Source organism: Lepidochelys kempii, chromosome 1, assembly GCF_965140265.1.
Source record: "Lepidochelys kempii isolate rLepKem1 chromosome 1, rLepKem1.hap2, whole genome shotgun sequence".
NCBI lineage: Eukaryota > Metazoa > Chordata > Testudines > Cheloniidae > Lepidochelys > Lepidochelys kempii.
In genome coordinates, this window is record NC_133256.1 from 155765329 (window position 1) to 155786053 (window position 20725).

The 20725-nt window shown below is 45.2% G+C and overlaps 1 protein-coding gene across 1 annotated transcript in view; it reads right to left on the minus strand.

The window, feature by feature from the left end:
- The window catches only part of AGPAT3 (1-acylglycerol-3-phosphate O-acyltransferase 3), a 131970-nt gene extending 114923 nt beyond the window's left edge, over window positions 1-17047 (minus strand). Inside the window, exon 1 of the mRNA XM_073359240.1 lies at window positions 16475-17047. The gene's annotated coding sequence lies outside the window, so the exon portion shown is untranslated. The remainder of the gene's footprint in view (window positions 1-16474) is intronic.
- Window positions 17048-20725: the final 3678 nt, after the last annotated feature.

Genomic DNA, 20725 nt, shown 5'->3' on the forward strand with positions numbered 1-20725 from the left:
TAATCTAGGAATACTTTTTCCTTGTCTTTCTGGCCACCAAAATAAACCCCGATATTTATCCAGAAAAATTATTAATAGTTTTTTGCACTGATTTTCACCTAGTTTTTTTTATTTTTGTTGTAGTAATAAACACTGATAAATTCCAGTGGGGGGAAATAAATAAAATAAAAACTGAAAACGAAGAGTCCTCAATATTCTTAAGACAACTTTTTAAGGACTTTCAGCTTGACCCTGCCATTTTGAAAGCCAGCAGCACCACCTCTGTCCCACACCGCCAATTTCATACAGTAGAAATTCTCTCTAAACAAATTAAGCTGCATTTGAGATAAATGACATACACTTCAAGGCAGCCACATTTTAAAGAGGGCCTTCATATTTACACTAAATGAAATGTTAGCCAGAATTCCAGACAGTAATCACCTGCTTGCATCTTGCTTAAAGGTCAGTTTAATGTTAAAACATCATTTAGCTATTTAGGCAAAACTGTATCAGACTGAAAGATATTTTAAATAATTTAGTTTTCTGCTTTTTAAACCAACTGTAAAGCCGTATGAAAAAACTCACCTCACTCTGTCATTAGGCTCCCAAACTAACGGTATGGCAAAGGGACGTTCCTCAATTCACAGATATGGCTGTGGTTGTGATGAGCAGGAGGATATGAAATACCAGTTTTAATCAAAATTTAGTTTCAAAGGCAGTGCTAACTGCAGTAAACTGGGGAAACTTTTGACAACCACCTTCCTCTCCCCATGTTTTTTCTTCCCTTCCTCCTCCAAGCTAGTGACATATTTCAAAGACTAACCTTCCAAGTGGTTTGTGGTTCCCTTTGAAACCCATCAAGGCTGCTTCTAAATTGGTGTCAGAATGATTACTACAGTCTATTACAAAGTATTCCTTTCCATCCAACCATTGCAAAAGGTTAAGCACACTGCCTTGACTGGGAACAAAGGCTTCAAGCACTAATCCACCATATGTTGCACACCAAACAAAGGAAAGAGTGAAAACAATTGACATCATTATGCCCTTGAACAACATCTGAGATTGGCATATTTGTGTGTGTGTGTGTGTGTGTGTGTGTGTGTGTGTGTGTGTGTGTGTGTGTGTGTATATATATTTATTTGGGATGGGGGCGGGAGGAATTGGAAGAGCACTTTCATCATCACTTTCAACAACTGAGTAAACAACAGGATGGGCTGCATACAGCAGCTACTGTATCTCACTGATGAATGCTTGCTGTCTGTCAGACTTTCTCTGTGAAATACTTGCAGTAAGAAAGACACTATCATGGATGCCAGATAACCGTGACAATTGTATCCCTGGCAACAAACAAGTAAACTCAATTTTCCCAGTAAGACTGAAGATTCCTTTACATCCCACAAAGCCATGGAAGTTACTTTCCAATGTACTGTGCAGATTTACTTTATAAAAAGTTACATTCAGTTAGGATCCACATTTTCTGTAATAAGGACCTTTCTTCTTCTTCTTATGTGGCATTTCCATTACTGGGGATGGGGAGCATTTTGCAACCATGGTAGCTCATTCTGTACAATCTTCTGCTAATCTCTTTGTGGATGAATAATCCTTTTGATCCACCTAGGATACTGCACTGTCCATCCAAAATCTTCTTTTTCTGCCTTAGGTCTTCTGCCATTAAATTTCCCTTTTAGTGCCCATAAGCATGCATTGCCTGCAGAACCTCTTAATATTTCTTTTCATAAGATCTCTGACTAGTGTTTGCTGAGTTCCAATAATCTCCAATAGTTTTTCAGTAGTTACTTGTTCTATCCATGATATTTTCAGAATTATTCTACAATACCATGATTTAAACGATTGTCAGGACTTTTAGAAAACCTAGTCTGAATACAGTTTTTTCATGGGTTTTTTGTTTGTTTGTTTTATACATTTGATGGACAGCTCAGGAGGAGAGAATGAAAAGATTAAAACGTTCTTTGGGAGCAGTGGAAGGCGAACCATTTTAGCAGTGTGCTGTTAATCAGAGAATGAAACAGGCCAGTCTAGTTTTCACTGTTAAAACTGAGTGAAGTTGCAATAAAATAAAATTAAAAAGCATAAATGGTTTAAAAATAAATTTCAGTTTTACTAATCTAAGCTTTTAAACAGACGTAAGGTCAACATTGGTTGTAATGCTAGTTATCACAGACATGTATATATTTCTAAGTGAACTATTTCGCTCATCCCAGGTACATTTTTCATGCTATAAGAATGATTATAGATACACAATTCTAGCACAAATACAGATGCAGACCTCAGAAAATGAATTACAAATAAATATTACTAAAAACAAGGCAAGCCATGCAAGTAGCTTCTGTTTAGGAAAGTGTGGTCTGAACTATTCTAGCCAAAATGGCTAGCAAGGACAACATCATGTTCCATTTCCTTTGCCTGCCTCTGAAATCAGATTTAAACTGTTATGCTTGACTAATCAGCTAAAACATTTCTGTGAAAATTTAGTGTTCAGGAAAGTGAGAGATTAGGTTTGACTGAAGCCATCACACTTAGTGTGCAGGTGCTCTGCAAATACACTACTGAGATGTCACACCCTGTACTACAACTGTGCTTGGCCACAAACTGAGGCCGCCAATAATGTTGAATTGTGATGATTTTGCATTGTGAGCAAAGTGAGAGTTAGAAGGAGACCAAACTCAGAAGTTTCCTGAGGTGAAAAAGTCGGTACATCACCCAACAGCATACCATCAACCTCTAGCCTTAGGGTGCCTAGGTGACTTAGAAGCACAAGTCCCACTGTTAGTCAATAGAATTTATCCTCTAAAGTCATTCGACCCTCATATCAGTTGTATTGCTATAACTCTACTGGTATAGTTAAAGTGGTACAACACCAACCCCTCCTTTGAGTGCAGATGCAGTAACATTGGTATAAGGGGGCTTATATCAGTATAGCTTATTCTTGTATGGCATGGGGAATGAGCTATACTGGTATAAATGCCTCCATACTAGGGCTTTTACCAATATAACTATTTTGATAAAAATCCCCACCCCCTAAACAACATAATTATATTGGTGAAAGTTTTAAGTGTAGACCAGGCTTCAGGCGCTTTTGAAAATCCCACTCTAACAGCATAGACCATAACAATGTCAATAACTGTTTCTTCATCCATAAAAACGAAGACAATATTTACTACACAGAGTTGTCATAAGCATTATTTAACATTTGGGAAGTGTTTTGAAGAAAAAGAAGAAATGTAAGGTATTTCCATATTCCTGGTTTATGTGCCATAAAATTTGGAGAGAATTTCACATGAATTATGTACAACATGTAACATGTGCAATATGGACTGTTTCCTGCTTGATATTCAAAACCAAACAACAGCTTACGTATACTGCACAACATTTATTTTATGCAGTGTTGTTGTAGACATGTTGATTCCAGGATATTAGAGAGCTCTGTGTAAGCTTGAAAGTTTGTTTCTCTCACCAACTGAAGTTGGTCCAATAAAACATATTACCTCATCCATCTTGTCTCTCTAACGATTATTTCAGTCAAAAATGAGAGAGAAAATAAAATTGATGTATTCCTTAAATGTGTGGCAATTTTGATTAAGTAACTAATGGGTGCAGGTGCTGATTCTATTCTTTCTTTCTTAAGGGAAACATTCACTTGCATTATTTCTAGACAAACAAAGAACGCAGTTTAAGATGTCAAGGATCCTGATGAACAACACACCACAATTACCAAAAAATATTTCTAGTGCACAAGAGTCATAAAACTTGTATCAAAGTACACTTGCCTTCACTGTAGCAGATAAAATTTGTCATTGTAGAGGAAAAACGCTAGGCATATGATAAAGAAGCCAATACTGAACTGATTTAGGCTAACTGTAAAGTGGCACCTTTTGCAAAACTGTTCAAAAGAGTTTAAGAGCTCTTCATGATGTAGAAATCTTGGGCTTTAAATATTTGTATAAAATAGTCCCGCTCAGTGTTCACCTGCTGTCAGGGAACTCTAGAATTCAACTCTTTCCATGAATTACTTAACACACTCTCCAGCCCACCTCTTCAACTCATAAAATTCTTATGAGTAGAAGGTAATTCTTGCTCCTTTAGCCCCTCTAGAAAGTATGGGCTGTTGTTCCTCAGGACCAGTTTCAAATATGGGCAGGTATTTTGTTGAGGAGTCTCATGAAACCACAGTGACAATGAAATGTAGGCATTTAGTCTGTACCCGGGTTGGAAACTGGAGAAGGTATCGGAGCTAACATCTCTATTGTAGTGAAAGAATCATAGGGACTTTAGGCTCCTTTGAGCAGAGACCATGTCTTCTTATGTTTGGAAAGCATCTAACATTGTGGATGTACTGCAATACAAATATATGCAATAACTGCCACAAGTGGCGAGAACACCGGTTTTCAGTCCCATCCAAGAGACAGCATGAAGACCCTTTTAGCACCAGGCCAAGGCATTAATAAGTATGGACTCTGAGGAGGAAGTATGCTGTTCCAGCAACTCAATCATCATCTCCACTTCCTGCAACACCTGGATTTTCCCTACCGGTCTCCCTGCAAGAACTAACCAGGCACAAATTTGGATCAATCATCCTTATGAGATCAGACAAGATCACAGAAACAGGTGGTAAGGCTGCAGGCAAAAATATACACTTCTCCAATAACAACAATGGAGTAGTCAGACTCAGAGGGTTTGTCTCCACTTACTGGGGGATCGATGCGTGGTGATCGATCCACCGGGGGTCGATTCAGCAGGCCTAAATCGACTGCCGATCGCTCTTCCGTTGACTCCGATACTCCACCCGAACGAGAAGCAGAAGGTAAGTTGATGGGAGAGTTTCTCCCATTGACCCAGCGTGGTGTGGACACCGCAATAGGTCGCCCTAAGGTACGTCGACTCCAGCTACATTATTCACATAGCTGGAGTTGCATAACTTAGGTCAACTTAGTCCCGTAGTGTAGACCTGCCCAGAAAAATGTATATTTTACCTACAGTCTTACCATCTTGATCTGTGATCTTGTTAGATGACCAATTGAACCAAAATTGGGCCTGGTTAGCAGGGATGGCATGTATCTTAACTTTGTATTTCCTGGTTTTCAGAGAGGTTAAATCATATTACCTTCAGGGCCCACCCAAGATCCCAGCTCAGAAGGGCAGGGAAAGTGGCCTAGACGCCCCGCAGAGGGGCAAGACCCCCCACCAGATGTCAGCACACAAATGGGAGGGTAGAATGTGCGACTGATGGGGTCCCCCACTCCACCTGCTATCCATCCCCATGTCCCCCACAGTGTCCCACATGCTTCTCCCACTCCCCCATTCCCATCCCCTCCCCTGACCTGAGGGCACCCCCACTCCTAACACCCATCCCCATAATCCCCCCCATTCCTCACCACAGCCCCAATCCCCTCTCCCCTCTCCCCCCCCACCCCTCCCAGCAAGCATTCACATCTGTAATTTTTTATTTTGGAAAACAGTTTGAGCACCTTCTGAATTATCTGCCATACTCAAACTACACAAGCACAAAATAACCCCCCCCCCCGCCCCGACAGAGGCAGATATTAGCAAAATCTGCATCTTTCATGTTCAGAATTCTGCTAAGGGTAGGTTTCAAACTTACAATGCCTGGGAGTAGGTCAGGTTTGCTGCCCAAAGAATATCCCCACGAGCCACTAAGCTCACATGGAAGCTGGCTGGCTGAAAACTCATCTTGGCTAGTGTCTGGTCTACATCCCAGCTTGTAACCAGTCCCTTGGGAATGACTCCTTTAGCATGCCAGACCTCAAGGATCCACACGGTTCCCCAGACGCAGGCCTGTGGCCTTCATGACTTGCAAACTGGGTCTTTGGGCACCAGCAATCCTTCTCTATGGCTTCCTGAAGCGAGTCCAGCCAAGCCAGATGGCGAGGGAAGGCTTAGCTTTTACTCATTCAGGACACAATGCTCTCAGTAGGTATTTGCACTGACACCAGGCAACCTTTTCAAAAGAAGGTAACAATTTATTAGTCACCTGATATAGAGAATCTGAAAATCCTTCAGTTAGCATAGAGAAGCCAAGGATAAGATGGAGTTCAGACTGGCAAAGATCATGGCTCCCTTCAGCCATGATGCTGTAGCTATCATCTTTCCTTCCTCTCCCTGTTTCTTTGTGCCAATCCCAGGTCAGAGCCCTGTGTCTCTCAGGGTATATCTACACTGCCATTAAACACTCGCTGGCCCATGTCAGCTGACTCTGGATCACAGGGTTCGGGCTGTGGGGCTGTAAAACTGCAATATAGACATTCAAGCCTGGGCTCTAGGGGTATGTCTACACAGCAACTAGACAACCGCGGTTGGCCATGCCAGACTTGGGCTTGCGTGGCTCGGGCTGCAGGGATGTTTCATTGCTGTGTAGACTTCCAAACTCTGGCTGGAGCCTGGGCTCTAGGACCCTACCTGCTGCACCAATGCAGCGTTTTAAGTGTAGATTTGCCCTGAAGCATGCATAAGGACGGAGGAGGGGGTGCAGGGACACATGAGGATGGGGGGCTGGTTGAGTCGGAGTGGAAGGGTGGCTGAATGGGGATGCAGGGACACATGGGGACAGGGACAGATGTGCATGACTGAATGAGAGAAGCTAGAGGTCAGCCATGGTCTGCAGGGGGGAAGCTCCCTAACAATCCCTCCCCTTCCAAAAAAAAACCTCCTGTTCCATACTTCTCCTACCCACACCCAACAACCCTCCAGGTTTGCTCCCAGACTCCTTCCCAGCAATTACTTCCCTCTCCCTCAGCTCCTCTGTTACCCCTGACTTCCCCAAGCCTTTGCACTGCTTCTGAGGGGTGCAGGAAATACATGTCTGTAATTTAAATGAATTATTACTCAAAGTTCTGAACTAATATGCCTAGTAAGGAATCCATTTGTCAAAAAACATTTCCTGAATAATTTTTGTCGTCTGTGTTGTTACAGACATGCTGACTGGTATTTTGAAATAAATTACCAAAATAATTGAAACTGGCATGATTACATTGTGTTATTTTGGCAAATAAAATATGCAGAATTTTGCAGAATTTTAAAATATTGTGCACAGATTGTTTAATGTTTTGGCACAGAATTCCCCCAGGAGTAACTGTAGCAATAACAAGAGGAAATCTCCTAATACATCAAAACACAGAAAAGGTATTTCATCCATTAGTCTTTGATGATACAATTATTTCTTATATTGAAATAATGTACACTCCATGTGCCTATACATGAGTTTATTGTACACATTTTACATCAATACTACAATATTCAGTGCTGACAAAGATTTCTTGTTTTCTTGTCTAGTTTTACACACAGAAAAGATATACAATGGGACCTGTACTCAGCATATGGCAACATACGAGTGCTATGTTCACTTTAACTTTTGCCCTGCTCAGAAAAGTTATTGGCAACTTGCTTTCATATAGTTTTTCTCCCATCCCTTCTCACTGTCACAGGATACTTACCTAGCATTACTGCTTATCTGTAATCCTACTCCAAAAATTAAACAAAAACAAAAAAAACAAACATGACCCACAACAAATAAGAGCTTTACAATTTTACATGTTTTCAATAAAATTTTAGAGTATTTCCTATACTTATTCTCCAGATCAGGAAATGTGCTTGCATTTGGTGAATGAATGAGTCTTCAGCTGCATTGAAATAAAACTGAATAGGGCAATCACAGACACAGAAGAAATTGTAATTTTGGCCTCTTGAAGCAACTGCATTTATAAAATTGAGTTTTCCTTTAAAATGCCACGTGAATTCTTGCTTCCAATAACAAATAAAAGATTCTACCTCCCACCCACCCTAACCTCCTTAGTTTTTCTACAAGATCTGTGTACCCTGTTCTGTGGAGATAAGACAAGAAGAACTAGTTCTCTCCATACTCGTCCTTTAGGTACTCAAACATTTAAGTACTTTTTTTGTTTTTAATACACACACACAAATGCAGTGCAGAGTCTTAACATTACATTTCTTGAGGGGTGAGAGTAGGCAGGAACAATTACTATTGGAAGCATGTCACTACAGATTGTGGGGAAAAAAATCTTAGATATGCTGAAATTGAAGGTTCCTCTGCTTCTAGTGATTTTTGGGGGTCTGCACCAAGCTGTTTAAAGCAGGAAGAATAGCCACAGGCCCACCCCTTCTCACCAATGAACCAATGGCTTCAAGTGTTAACAGTCAGCAAGTCTTTAAAGAAAAAACCCTCTACATTCAATATATGCAGGAAAGTAAGACTGGCAACATAGATACTTTTAAAACATGAAAAGAAATATCTAGTGCTCATGTTCGACAGTGTTTGACTGAAATAACTAAGATGATGAGAAATAAGCAATGAGAAGCACCACTGTGTTGATGTTTTAATAAGCAAGGGGAGAAGGGAAAGATACAACTTTTTAAGAAAAACTGTAGCAGGATGCTTTCACCAATATTAGTAATTCAGTGATAAATACACTGTGGTTAACAGGAATACCTTATTTATACTTTTCCCCTGAAGAGTAAAGTTCCTAATCCAACAACTCAGTAATAGTTACATAAATAAGCAAAACATCAATTAGGACTTCAAAACAAAGAGTCTTTCTGCAGATGGAAACCAAAAGAAATAATAAAACTAATAGTGGAATGTGCAGCAAACGGTTTCATTTTGTAAAACAACTATGACAGAGGGCAATAGCTTTATCATTCTATGATTGGAAAAAGAGAACATAAGCACTTTTAACTGGAAAGGGTTCTATATAGATAGAATTTTGTTTTGTTTGCTGAAACATCTGTTTGAGAAGATTAAAAATTAGGCTCTATGGAAACTAAAATTTCTTATATTTCAGTTCAAGATAATAACTTCAGTGATCACAACCAGGGAAACTCAATTGATAAAACCAACTCTAATCTCAAATTTGGCCAGAAAGCAACTCACCGCTCTAGGTGCAATGCTAACTCAACTTACTCCCTGGAAAGGCTCATGAGCAAGCTATCTGCAGTGCACTGCCAAACCACACAAAGTTACTATAAATGGTGCTGTAAGACTGAGTGTGTTCAGATAAGACAATCCAACTGGTTTCCCTCTGCTATACATGTTAGATTCAAGCTACAGTTAGAGGCCAGTAGTTTGTATCTCTCCAGCATGCCAAGGCCATTTATATGGGAGAGAAGAACTAAGATGAGAAATTAGTAACATAGAAAGCATAACATGAGATGGTGCCATTTTAGACCACGTGGATGAAGTCTTTTAATTCAATTTTATTAGTCAGCTTTTTAATTTTTTTAATGCAAGTAATGTTTATCGTAAAAGTTTGGTGACACCAAATATATAGGGTAGGGAGGCAGATATGGGTCTAAAAATCAAGGAGCCAAGAAACATGATGCTTTGATTGTTTTCCTGTAACTAAAAGATAAACTTATCACTGTTTTCCAAAGCCAGAACAGTTAAGTTGGACAACTTTTGAATGCAAGACTGTCTATACTACAGAAAGTGCAGTGACTCACATCTGCAGTTAGAAGCACTTGTCCAACTAGTGTGGATTCTGCTGAGTTCAACAGGTGCAGCAAAGCATGCCAGACACCTGACAGATTGAGAAGGGGCAACTGCATTTAACACCCAGTGTCAATCAGCAGTTTTTGTAGTGTAGACACTGCCCAAGAATCTAAATGAACGTTTTATCTGTTCCACTGTAAGTGAAATCAATGCTTACAAACCTACCCGTAAGTTTAATCAGTTAGTCACATCAGAATCTAGCAAAAAAAAAAAAAAATTGTTATAATACAGACAAAAATAAAACTAAAATTCCAAATGTAACACTTCACACCAAAATAAATGCTGTCAAGACGGGCCAGATGTTCACCACTTTACTACTAAGAACTCAGATTCAGAACAGCAATTCACCTGTTGTCAAACATTTGTGATTCTGGACCCTGAACTGTTAGCTCTAGAGTGGAAGAAAGGGTGAAAGATTAGTTAAGTTTACATTGGACTTGAAAAAAAATAGAACAGTTTGCTGAAATCATGAGCAGTTTATTAGCAGTCGGAAGGGAAACCAATTATCAACAGTATTGTAACACTTCCTCACCTTCCCCTACTACTACACCCCTTCCCCTGAAAAGAGAGAGGAAACATAAAGATCCAAGGAGAGATGGTGGCCTCAAGAACAAAAGTAGTGCTCAAGGAAAATGAGGTGCCAACTGGCCAGTTTGCTAAGGGCTTGTCTTCACATACAGTGCTACAGCAGCGCAGCTGTACATTGTGCACAGCACAGTGGTGCAGTTGCTATATGAAGATGTTATTACGCCGACGGGAGCTTCTCCCGTTGGCATATTTAATCCCACCTCCCCGAGAGGCGATAGGTATGTTAGCAGATCTCCTGTCGACATAGCGCTGCCTGCACAGGGGTTAGGTCGGTATAACTATATTATTCAGGGGTGTAGACTTTTCATACCCCTGAGCAATGTAGATATATTGATATAGGTCTGTAGTATAGACCTGGCCTAACACATGCACTACTAACAAAAGTTTCAACATAAACAGAGTTCCAAGAAAAAGTTACACTGAAAGTTATGAAAGAATCATTACTATTGATCTGGGTGCCTATACATTAGATTAACATTTTATTAAACCCATCACCATCCTCCTAAGAGAATCCATGGCACAGCAATATTATATCTGGTTGAGGCTGTTAAATCCTCAGGGTTTTCTCTTCTCCATTTTGTAGTTACATGCTATCTGCTCATGTACAGATGAGCCATTCAGAAGTAGGCTTCTTATTTATTTTTAAACCATTCTTTCATCGTTTTCTGCACATGCTTCTTCTTCATCTTAACAGAGGCAGGGCAGATTTCAGCGAGAAAAGGACAAGTGACATATTTTCTGCTTTTCAATAAATATTAAGAAACAAAAAATCCGTATCCAATTCATTGAACTAGTGACCGGGGGGGGGGGGGGGTGTCTTAATGTTTTTGTGCACAATATTTACTGCCAAGGGCTAATGAGGGCAGCTTAAGCAAAGCACTCTGAAATTCTTTGATGTAAGATGCTATTAATGTTGCATTTTGTATTTCTATATTTTCTTCTCTATAGCATCTTCCAAATGTCCACCTACAGTTCGACCAGCTGAGACAGCTGGACTCTTCAGATATACTTCGCTTGGCTACACTTGCGAGCTAGAGCACATTAAAGGAGCCCCGGGCGCACTAGCTCACACTACCCGTCCACACTGGGTAAGGCACGTAGAGAGCTCTGACTCCGTGGCTAGAGCACTCCTGGTTCTCCACCTCGGCAAGTGGAATAAGGTTTGGTGCACCCCCACTGGAGCGCCGTGGGGCCAGTGCGGACACCCTGGTCTTACAGTGCGCTCTGATCGGCCTCCAGAAGTGTCCCACAATGCCTGTTCTAGCCACTCTGGTCATCACTTTGAACTCTACTGCCTTGCCCTCAGGTGACCAACCATCAGACCCGCCCTTTAAATTCTCTGTTTGCTCAGCCAGGCGTGGAGTGCTCTCAGCGAATCTTTCCAGGTGACCATGCCTCCATGCACCAGGAGATCCCCAGTATGGAGCAATGGCGAGGTGCTGGACCTCATCAGTGTTTGTGGGGGAGGAAGCTGTCCAGACCCAGCTGCGCTCCAGCTGTAGGAATTACAATACCTTAGGGCAGATATCAAGGGACATGATGGAAAGGGGCCATGACCAGGATGCACTGCAGTGCAGGGTTAAAGCGAAGGAGCTGCAGAATGCCTACCGCAAAGCCCGCGAGGCAAACAGCCGCTCCTGTGCTGCCCCTGCGACCTGCCATTTCTACAAAGAGCTGGACGTGATACTTGGGGATGACCCCACCTCCATTCTGAGGACCACCTTGGACACTTCAGAGCCCAGTGCAACAAGGCAGGAGGAGGAGGAGCAAAGCAGGAGTGAGGGTGCTGAGGAGGAAGACACCCCAGCATCCCTAGATGCATGCAGCCAGGAGCTGTTCTCAAGCCAGGAGGAAGGTAGCCAGACGCGGCGGCCGAGGCTTGGGGAAGGACAAACACCAGAGGAGGCTCCCAGTAAGCGGCTTTTATTTTAGGAAGGAAGTTAGTTGGTGCGGGCTCTCGGGGTGAGGAGGGTTAGGGCAGCATGCATGCCTAGATGCGGAATAGGGCGTTGAGGTGCTCTCTCACATCGTGGTAATCGGCCTCAGTGATCTCTTCAAAGGTCTCATCCAGAACTTGAGCAATGTGCTTGTGCAGGTTTCTCAGGAGAGCCACTGTGGCCTTGTCCCAGTCAGGCTAACTTGTCCGCGCCACTGTGCCGTGAGGGGTGGGAGGACCATTGCTGCACACTGGCAAGCTGCATATGGGCCAGGGTGGAAGCCGCATTGCAGTAGAAGACCCTCCCTTGCTTCCCAGGTCACTCTCAGCAGCGAGATATCTTCCAGGACGAACTCCTGTGGAAAATGTGGGGACAATGTTCAGTATAGGGGCCCCCTGCCACTGTTGGCTCTCCCCAAGGCACAGAAACCCATAGGACAGTACAGCCGTGGAACAATCACGCTTGACAATGTGCTTACTCACGATTTTGGGGCTCCCATGGGTTATGTGCGCTCACTTTGGGACGGGCAAATTATGCTATTGTGTAGACTGTGCTTGCCCTTAAGTATGGGAAAATCATTGCTCTGTCTGGTGTGAACAATGCTGCCTCTGTTAAGTGCTGCATTTTGCCTTTACAGATGCAACCTTGAGATCTCAGCCATCCGTGTTATCACCGGCCGAAAGATTCCAAAGAATCAGAAAGAGGCCACGTAGAAGCAAGGAAGACATGTTGCATGAAGTAAGGCAGCATTCAAGTAATGAAAATCAAAAAGTGCAGGAGTGGTGGGACAGTGAAAGGAGGATCCACCAGCAGAATGAGGAGTGCTGGCACAAAAGCGCGGTGCTCTGGCAGCAAAGCACGGATTGGCTGTTAAGCATAATGGAGCGCCAAGTGGACTCAATCCAGGCGCTCATAGCCATGCAGGCGGAGCACTACCATGCCCCCCTGCCCCCTGCAGCCCTTGTCCCAAAACTTTCCCTTGTGCCCCCATGTCACCTCCAACCCACTTTCCCCAACATCCAGGTTCTTACCACCACCAGCTGCCTCCAACACCTGTAGCTTCACCACCCAGCCCTGAAAACTACGACCCTTACCCACTGCACTCAACCCCCATCACCATGCAGTATAGCCAGCCTGAAGTGCAGCACTCACTGCACAGCACTCCAGACAGGAAGGCTGAGTATGATAACAGGACATACGCAAATCTGTGATTGTACTGTTCCCCACCCCACCCCCTTTCTCTTTCTGTTTCCCAAGTAGTTGTGTTTCTTTTCAATAAATGGATTTTTTGGCTTTGAAAATATTCTTTATTATTGCATAAAGTAAAAGATAACCAGGAAAGAAACAGGTACTGCAAGTCAGCATAGCAAACACAGATTCCTACTAACATTGGAACCACTGCACTTCACTCCCGTGCAGGGCACCAGACACTACTGGTGGCTTTCAGCCTCAAATTGCTCCCTCAAGGCATCCCTAATCCTTGCAGCCCCACACTGGGCCCCTTTAATAGCCCTGCTCTCTGGCTGTTCAAATTCAGCTTCCAGGTGTTGAACTTCTGAGTTCCATGCCTGAGTGATTAGTCCACCCTTCTCTTTACAAATGTCATGGAGGGTACAGCACATAGATATAACCACGGGGATGCTGTCATCAGCCAGGTCCAGCTTCCCATACAGAGAGTGCCAGCAGCCCTTTAAACAGCCAAAAGCACACTCCACAGTCATTATGCACCGACTCAGCCTGTTGTTGAACCGCTCCTTGCTGCTGTCAAGGCTCCCTGTGTAGGGTTTCATGAGCCACAGCATTAAAGGGTAGGTGGGGTCTCCAAGGATCACAATGGACATTTCGACTTCCTCTGCGGTGATCTTCTGGTCCGGGAAAAAAGTCCCAGCTTGCCGCTTCCTGAACAGGCCAGCGTTCCGAAGATGCGTGCATTATGCACCTTTCCGGGCCAGCCTGCGTTAATGTCAATGAAACGTCCACAGTGATCCACAAGTACCAGGAGAACCATAGAGAAATACCCCTTCCAATTAATGTACTCGGAGGCTAGGTGGGCTGGTCCCAGAATGGAATATGCATGCCATCTATTGCCCCTCCGCAGTAGGGAAACCCATTTGTGCAAAGCCATCCACAGTGTCATGCACGTTACCCCGAGTCACAGTTCTTCTGAGCAGGATGCGATTAGTGGCCCTACAAACTTGCATCAACACGATTCCAATGGTCAACTTTCCCACTCCAAACTGGTTAGCAACTGATCGGTAGCTGTCTGGAGTTGCCAGCTTCCAGACTGCAATAGTCACCCGCTTCTCCACCGTCAGGGAGGCTCTCAATCTCATGTCCTTGCGCCACAGGGTGGGGGTGAGCTCATCACACAGTCCCATGAAAGTGGCTTTTCTCATCCAAAAGTTCTGCAGCCAATGCGCGTCATCCCAGATTTACATGACGATGTGATCCCACCACTTGGTGCTTGTTTCCTGAGCCCAGAAGCGGCATTCCATGGTAGTGAGCATGTCCGTGAATGCCACAAGCAAACTCGTGTCATATGCGTTACTCAAGTCGATATCATCAGAGCCCTCACGGTCACTTTGGATCATAAGGAATAACTCGACTGCCAAATGTGACGTGCTGGCGAGACTCGTCAGCGTACTACTCAGCAGTGCGGGCTCCATTCCCGCAGACCGAAAGGGAAGACAGAGCGCGCAGTACAAAAACGTTGAAAGATGGTGCCAAATGTGGACAGAAGCAAAGGGATTGCTGGGATACGAACCGATGCATGACGGGGCATTGGGATAGGACCCAGAATGCCCCACACCCCCTGTCCCCTTCCCACAAACCACAGTGCCAGAATAGGAAGAGGTGCTCTGTGGGATAGCTGCCCATAATGCATTGCTCCCAATGCCACTGCAAGTGCTGCAAATGTGGCCATGCCAGTGCGCTTGCAGCTGTCAGTGTGGACAGACTGCAGCCCTTTCATAGAATCATAGAATATCAGGGTTGGAAGGGATCTCAGGCAGTCATCTAGTCCAACCCCCTGCTCAAAGCAGGACCAATCCCCAATTAAATCATCCCAGCCAGGGCTTTGTCAAGCTACTGCGCTCTCTGAAGGCAGGTTTAACTCAAAGTGCTCTACATCTGCAAGTGTAGACATGCCCTTAGTATAGCTTGACATACTCAGTGAGTATATCCCCTCCCTGCTTCTCCTCTCCTATTTGCTTCCATGGGTCAGACATACAGGGCTTTTCAGACCTTTATAAAAACACAAACAAAAGCAACATCCCAGAGCACAGCCCTTCTAATGCAGCAATTCTGCCTGTGCCCGCACACACACCCCTTAGCCAAACCCCAATGGAAATCAAGGGGCCAAGCCTGAGGGTGACCAGATGTCCCGATTCTATAGGGACAGTCCTGACATTCGGGGCTTTGTCTTATATAGGCCTGCATTACCCCTCCCCCATCCTGATTTCTCACACTTGCTATCTGGTCACCCTGGGCCTTCCCCAGCCCCAGGGACAAGGAGCAGAAAACGGAAGAGCTGAACGGAGATGAGGCTGTGGCGGCTGCTTGTGGTCCCCGCTCTCCGGCTACAGCGCCGGCCTTGCGCACGCGCATCACAGCCCCCGGCTGCGGGGCAGGGGCTGAGCCTCAACCCACCGCCAGCGAGGTCCGTGGGGAGGGAGCGGCCACCGGGGGTCCAGGGCTGGGCGGAGCCGCCCGCCCCGTGGCAGCTCCTCCTCTCCCTGCAGCGCCGGGAAGGGGGGGGGGGGACGGCGGGGGGCGCAAGGGGGCAGTGCCCGGCAGCGGCGGAGGGGTGGGCGGAGAAAGGAGAGCGGCTGCTCTGGGAGAGCGGCTGGAGACAGGAGCTGCTGCCGCCGCCGCCGCTTAGCGCCAGCCCCGCGCCATGTGCATCCCGGGCGCACACGCCGGGAAGACTGGCAAGATGTCACCTTCCAGGGGGAAGTGAACGCCCCCCCCCCGGGGGGGGTGTGAAAATTCCCACCCATCCCCAGCAGCAATGGGGGCGGCACCGGTGCCCAGCGGGGCTGGGAGGGGAGCTGGGGCCCGGGAGCAGCGGTCTCAGTGCGGTGTGCTGGGGAGAGCGAGAGGAGCTCGGACGCTGGGCGCCCACCGAGCGGGGCCGCAGGGCTGGGGCAGGGGGAGCGAAGGGCGCGCCAAGGAGAGGGCGGCTCGGGGAAGGGGTGGCTGGCAAGAGGGCGCTAGGGCAGGGCTGCAGCGAGGAGCTGGGGAAGGGAGAGGGGCTGAAGGAGGAGCTCCCCGGGGAAGGGCTGCGCTCGGCAGAGGCGCACACGACGCCGGCCAACAAGGGGCAGCCCCAGCCAAGGCCAGAGCCGTGCACGGCACAGGCAGCAGCGATGCCCCGACCCCCCTCCCTCCTTCCCCTGCACCGACCCCCTTCAGCCAGAGCAGCACCAACCTGCCGCCGCCTCCTCCGGATTAGCTGGAGCGGCTCCTGCCCGGCTCGGCTCCAGCCGCCTGGCCGCCGCCGCCTCCAGCAGCAGCAGCAGCGACTGCCCTGCTCAGAGCCTGCCCTGGGTGCTGGCACGGCCGCTGCTCCCCGGGAGGCGGAGCGGGGGTAGGATCGTGGCGGCGGGCTGGGTCCCTGCGAGTCTCTTTCATTGAGTGCGGCAGATGCTGCCGTCTCCGCTGCTCCTCTCCCAGCAGCCGCTACTTCCTGTGCAGCGATGGTTCAGTTCCTCCCGGGCCGCTGGGGGCAGGAGAGCTGGGCTCTGGGGGGGGCTCGGCCAGGCGGTCGGGGCCGGTGGGGGGGTTCCAGCTCTCGCCCCCCGCCCTAGCCCAGCGCGGCTGGGCTCTGTCTCCGGGCCCAAAGCAACCCTGCTGCGGCTACCGCCCAGCCCCGGCCTCCCGCTCCCACCTGGGGCAGGGTGAACCCGCCGCTCCCCCACCCCAGTCCCGCGCGCCCTCCTGCAGCCTGCCTGCCCGCCCCGCCTTCAGCCTCACGCGTCTGTCCTGGAGCGGGAGGGCTGCGGCTGCCCGGCGGCTTCACCCCGGCGTCACCCGTCCCTCCCCCGGGAGGGTGACGGGGACACGGTCGCAGACCTGCTGGCTGGGAAATTCGCCGCGGGATGGGTTTGCAGCAGTAGGCATTAAAGTCCCTGCCTCGGGGGCTGAATGAGCAGGATTTATTTACCCTCTTAATTTTTCGATGTCTCGTTCATTCATCTCCCTCGCAGCGTGTGCCAGCCCCAGGCATGGGCCCAGGAGTAGCTGCACCTCTCTGCAGTGCTTAATTTGTAAAGAAAGAAGTGCTGGGGCTCAAGGGATTGTTTTACTTTCATAACTGACAGGGAGAACCCAGAGGTGCTGGGAGTCAAGGACTATAAACTGCTGAGCCTAGAGGTGCCAGGGCTCAGCCCTGGCAAGCCCTGACACAAATTAAGCATGGTCTCTCCGCTATTCCTCATTAAGAAAGAAATTGGTTTAGACTTACCTCAGTCACCCACACAAATCTGGTGTCCACTCATATTTTATTGTGAGGTTGGGGGGTTTTTTTTTACCTCTCTAATAACCAAGTTGAAAATAAAATGATGTATTTAATATATATCTATAGCCCACATCATTCAAAGTGATCAGCTGTTTTCCTTTGATTGTGTCCCACTGTTTGTGGTGTTGTTCTAAGCCTGTTGGCTCCAAGGTATTAAAGGGACAAGGGGTTTGAAGTAATATCTTTTATTGGACCAACTTAGTGACAGAGAGACACTTTCCTGCTTACACAGCATTCTTCAGATCTGGGACCCACTCACCCAGACCTGAAGAAGAGCTCTGGGCACAGCTTGTCTCTTCCACCAACAGAAATTGGTCCAACAAAAGATATTACCTCACCCACCTTGTCTCCCCTGCATTCTGGGTATTGTCTCCTTGTAATGACCAACATTTGAACTCTGGCATGTTGCATTTAGGACCTGACCCAAAACCCATTAAGTCAAGGGCTCTCTCTACACTGTCTTCAATGGCCTTTGGATGAAGACCTTAAAAAGCACAGGTTTCAGAGTAGCAGCGATATTAGTCTGTATTCGCAAAAAGAAAAGGAGTACTTAGTCTCTAAGGTGCCACAAGTACTCCTTTTCTTTTTAAAAAGCACAAACACACAGGTCTGTTTGAAACCCAGGATTATAAACAAAGGGGGGGCGGGGAACATTTATGGAAATATGGAGACGACATCATGAGGACTCCTTAACATATGCTTAATAACACAGAAAACTATAGGTGCCACTGAAATAAAAATAGTAATAATAAAGGTACAATTCTGTATCTAATTTAAGTCCACAAAAACAAAGCCATTCAAGTGTAGAATTGAAGATCCATGTACATTACACCTTCCTGTGATCCATGCACCACTAAATTCCATGGCAGTTCTGCATCTGGTGAGCAGGATCAAGCCTGTGGTATTTTTAAACAAATGTATGCCTTGGATTGACAACATTTGTATTACTATTTTATATTTAAAAGTGTATTATATTTTAAATGATAAGATCACACAGGCCAGATATATATTGTAAATCTTATATTTATATTGGCTCTAAACTACTTAAGATGTTTTTAAAAAAGAAAGGACAACATTTTTAAACACTGGTACCTAAAGTTAGTTTATATTTAGGCACCAAATAAATGTTGATTTTCAAAGATGCTAAGAACTTGCAGCTCCCATAGACTTCATTGGGAATTGCTTGCGCTCTGTACATCTGAATATCAGGCCACTTACTTAGGGCCCTAAATACAGATTTAGGAAGCTAATATTAGGAACTAACATTCACAACATTTTAACGTAAAAAAATTAAAATTGAAAAATGTTAGTCATGGTGCATGCTGGAGCATCACAACAGAAGAGAAGCCAACCAGAATGGCTTTGGGAGATCTGAAATGAAAAATAAATATGGATCATATTCTGAATTCTCCCCTGCTAGCTTAGCTACTTGTGGCATTCAGAACACAAAAATAGATTTGTCTCACTTAAAAAAAGATTTGCAAGACACCTCTAAATATTTGTGTTCTTGGGTTGTTTGACGTGCCATTTAGATTACCTCATTCCTGTGCTGTACCACTGCTGGCCTCACAAGCAATTTCCTATTTTACATTTATTCCAGCAGGCACAGAGTCTGACCATAAGAAGCATAGGTATATTTCATATTTTTAAAAATAACTTTTAGGATGCCTCTGGACACTTTTCCCCTTTCTTGTGTCTCACTAATTAGTCTTTTGATCAGACTAATCTGATGGGCTACTCTGTCTGCCCATCCTGGTATATCACAAAATCCTTGAGTGAGATTGTCCATGCTGCCATGGACCTGTAAAGGGCTGCTGTAACACAGAGCAGCCGCCACAGTTCCCTAGGCCTAGATCACATCAAGAGCCATTTCAGGCCCCAAATGCTCAGAACTGGAATGAGGCAAATGTGGTTTAAAGCTGCCTTACCTCCTTCTAATCCCCAAAGGCACAGCACATCAACTCAGCCTTTTCCCCTATTTCCATACCAGCTTCTGCATATGCCTTAGTAGTGTTAAGAAAAGTAGTTTCTTTACACATGCATCAACTTCCATTTGTTTCTTTATTGTATATGATGGTTTACAAGGCTGTGTCCAAAATAAAAACTATATTCATTCAAACAAGTGATATAACTAAATTTATTCCAGAGTTTAATTGCAAAAATAGAAAAAGACATTGTTTCCTCAATTAGAAGAGTTCATTCAGACTGGATCATTAAAAAGAAGATCTGAAGGCTGCCTGGCCCGGTTCTGGTCTGAAACAACTATCTTGTAATTATGAAAAAGCGCAAATTTCTATTCTTTTTAAATACAATCAGTACTACTTTGCAGTGCTTATGTGGTCATCACGTCTATTAAAGTCAATGGAATTTTGCATGTGTAACAACTGGAGGATCAGACTTAAAATCTGAACGGACACTATATTCATGCAAAAAGAACAGGAGTACTTGTGGCACCTTAGAGTCTCTAAGGTGACACAAGTACTCCTGTTCTTTTTGCGAATACAGACTAACACGGCTGCTACTCTGAAACCTGTATTCATAGAGTATCGTATGGTTAGACAGACATAGAAAAGACAGACATAGAAAAGAAAAGAAGATTGGGTTGCAGGGAAAAGAAAAGATGGCAATTATATAAATGACACGAAAAAAAAAGATGAAGGATGCATTTGTGTGGTTTGACATAAGAGCCTCTCTGTCTTCCCATTCTACCTACACTCTGACATCTTAGTGACACTTAACATCTTGTTTCCTCTCACAGGAGACAGTTCTATCAAGTGCTGACCGTTACCTCTAAAGGGAAATTAGGAGCAAATATCCTGGTATTCATTCATTTTATCCTCATACTTGTAAATGAGCCTTTCAAGGGAAAAGATCTCAACCATATATATGTATATATAAAGCAGTCTTTCAAAGAAGACACTTCTGGGCCTTTCCACTGTCTGAGCAAAAGACATTTGACATACATCAAAGTTGCTGAAATCCATTTATCAGCCATCTAAGGAAGTCCAGACAGGCATTTGGAGGCATGCTGGAGAGAAAATGTCTTGCATTGATCCTAGTATTTGTTGTTAGTCTGACTGAATACAAGAATATTCTTAGGAAATGTGAACTAACTCTAGTGAGGACCCAGCTCACTTTGTTTAATTAAACTTGAGTCCAACA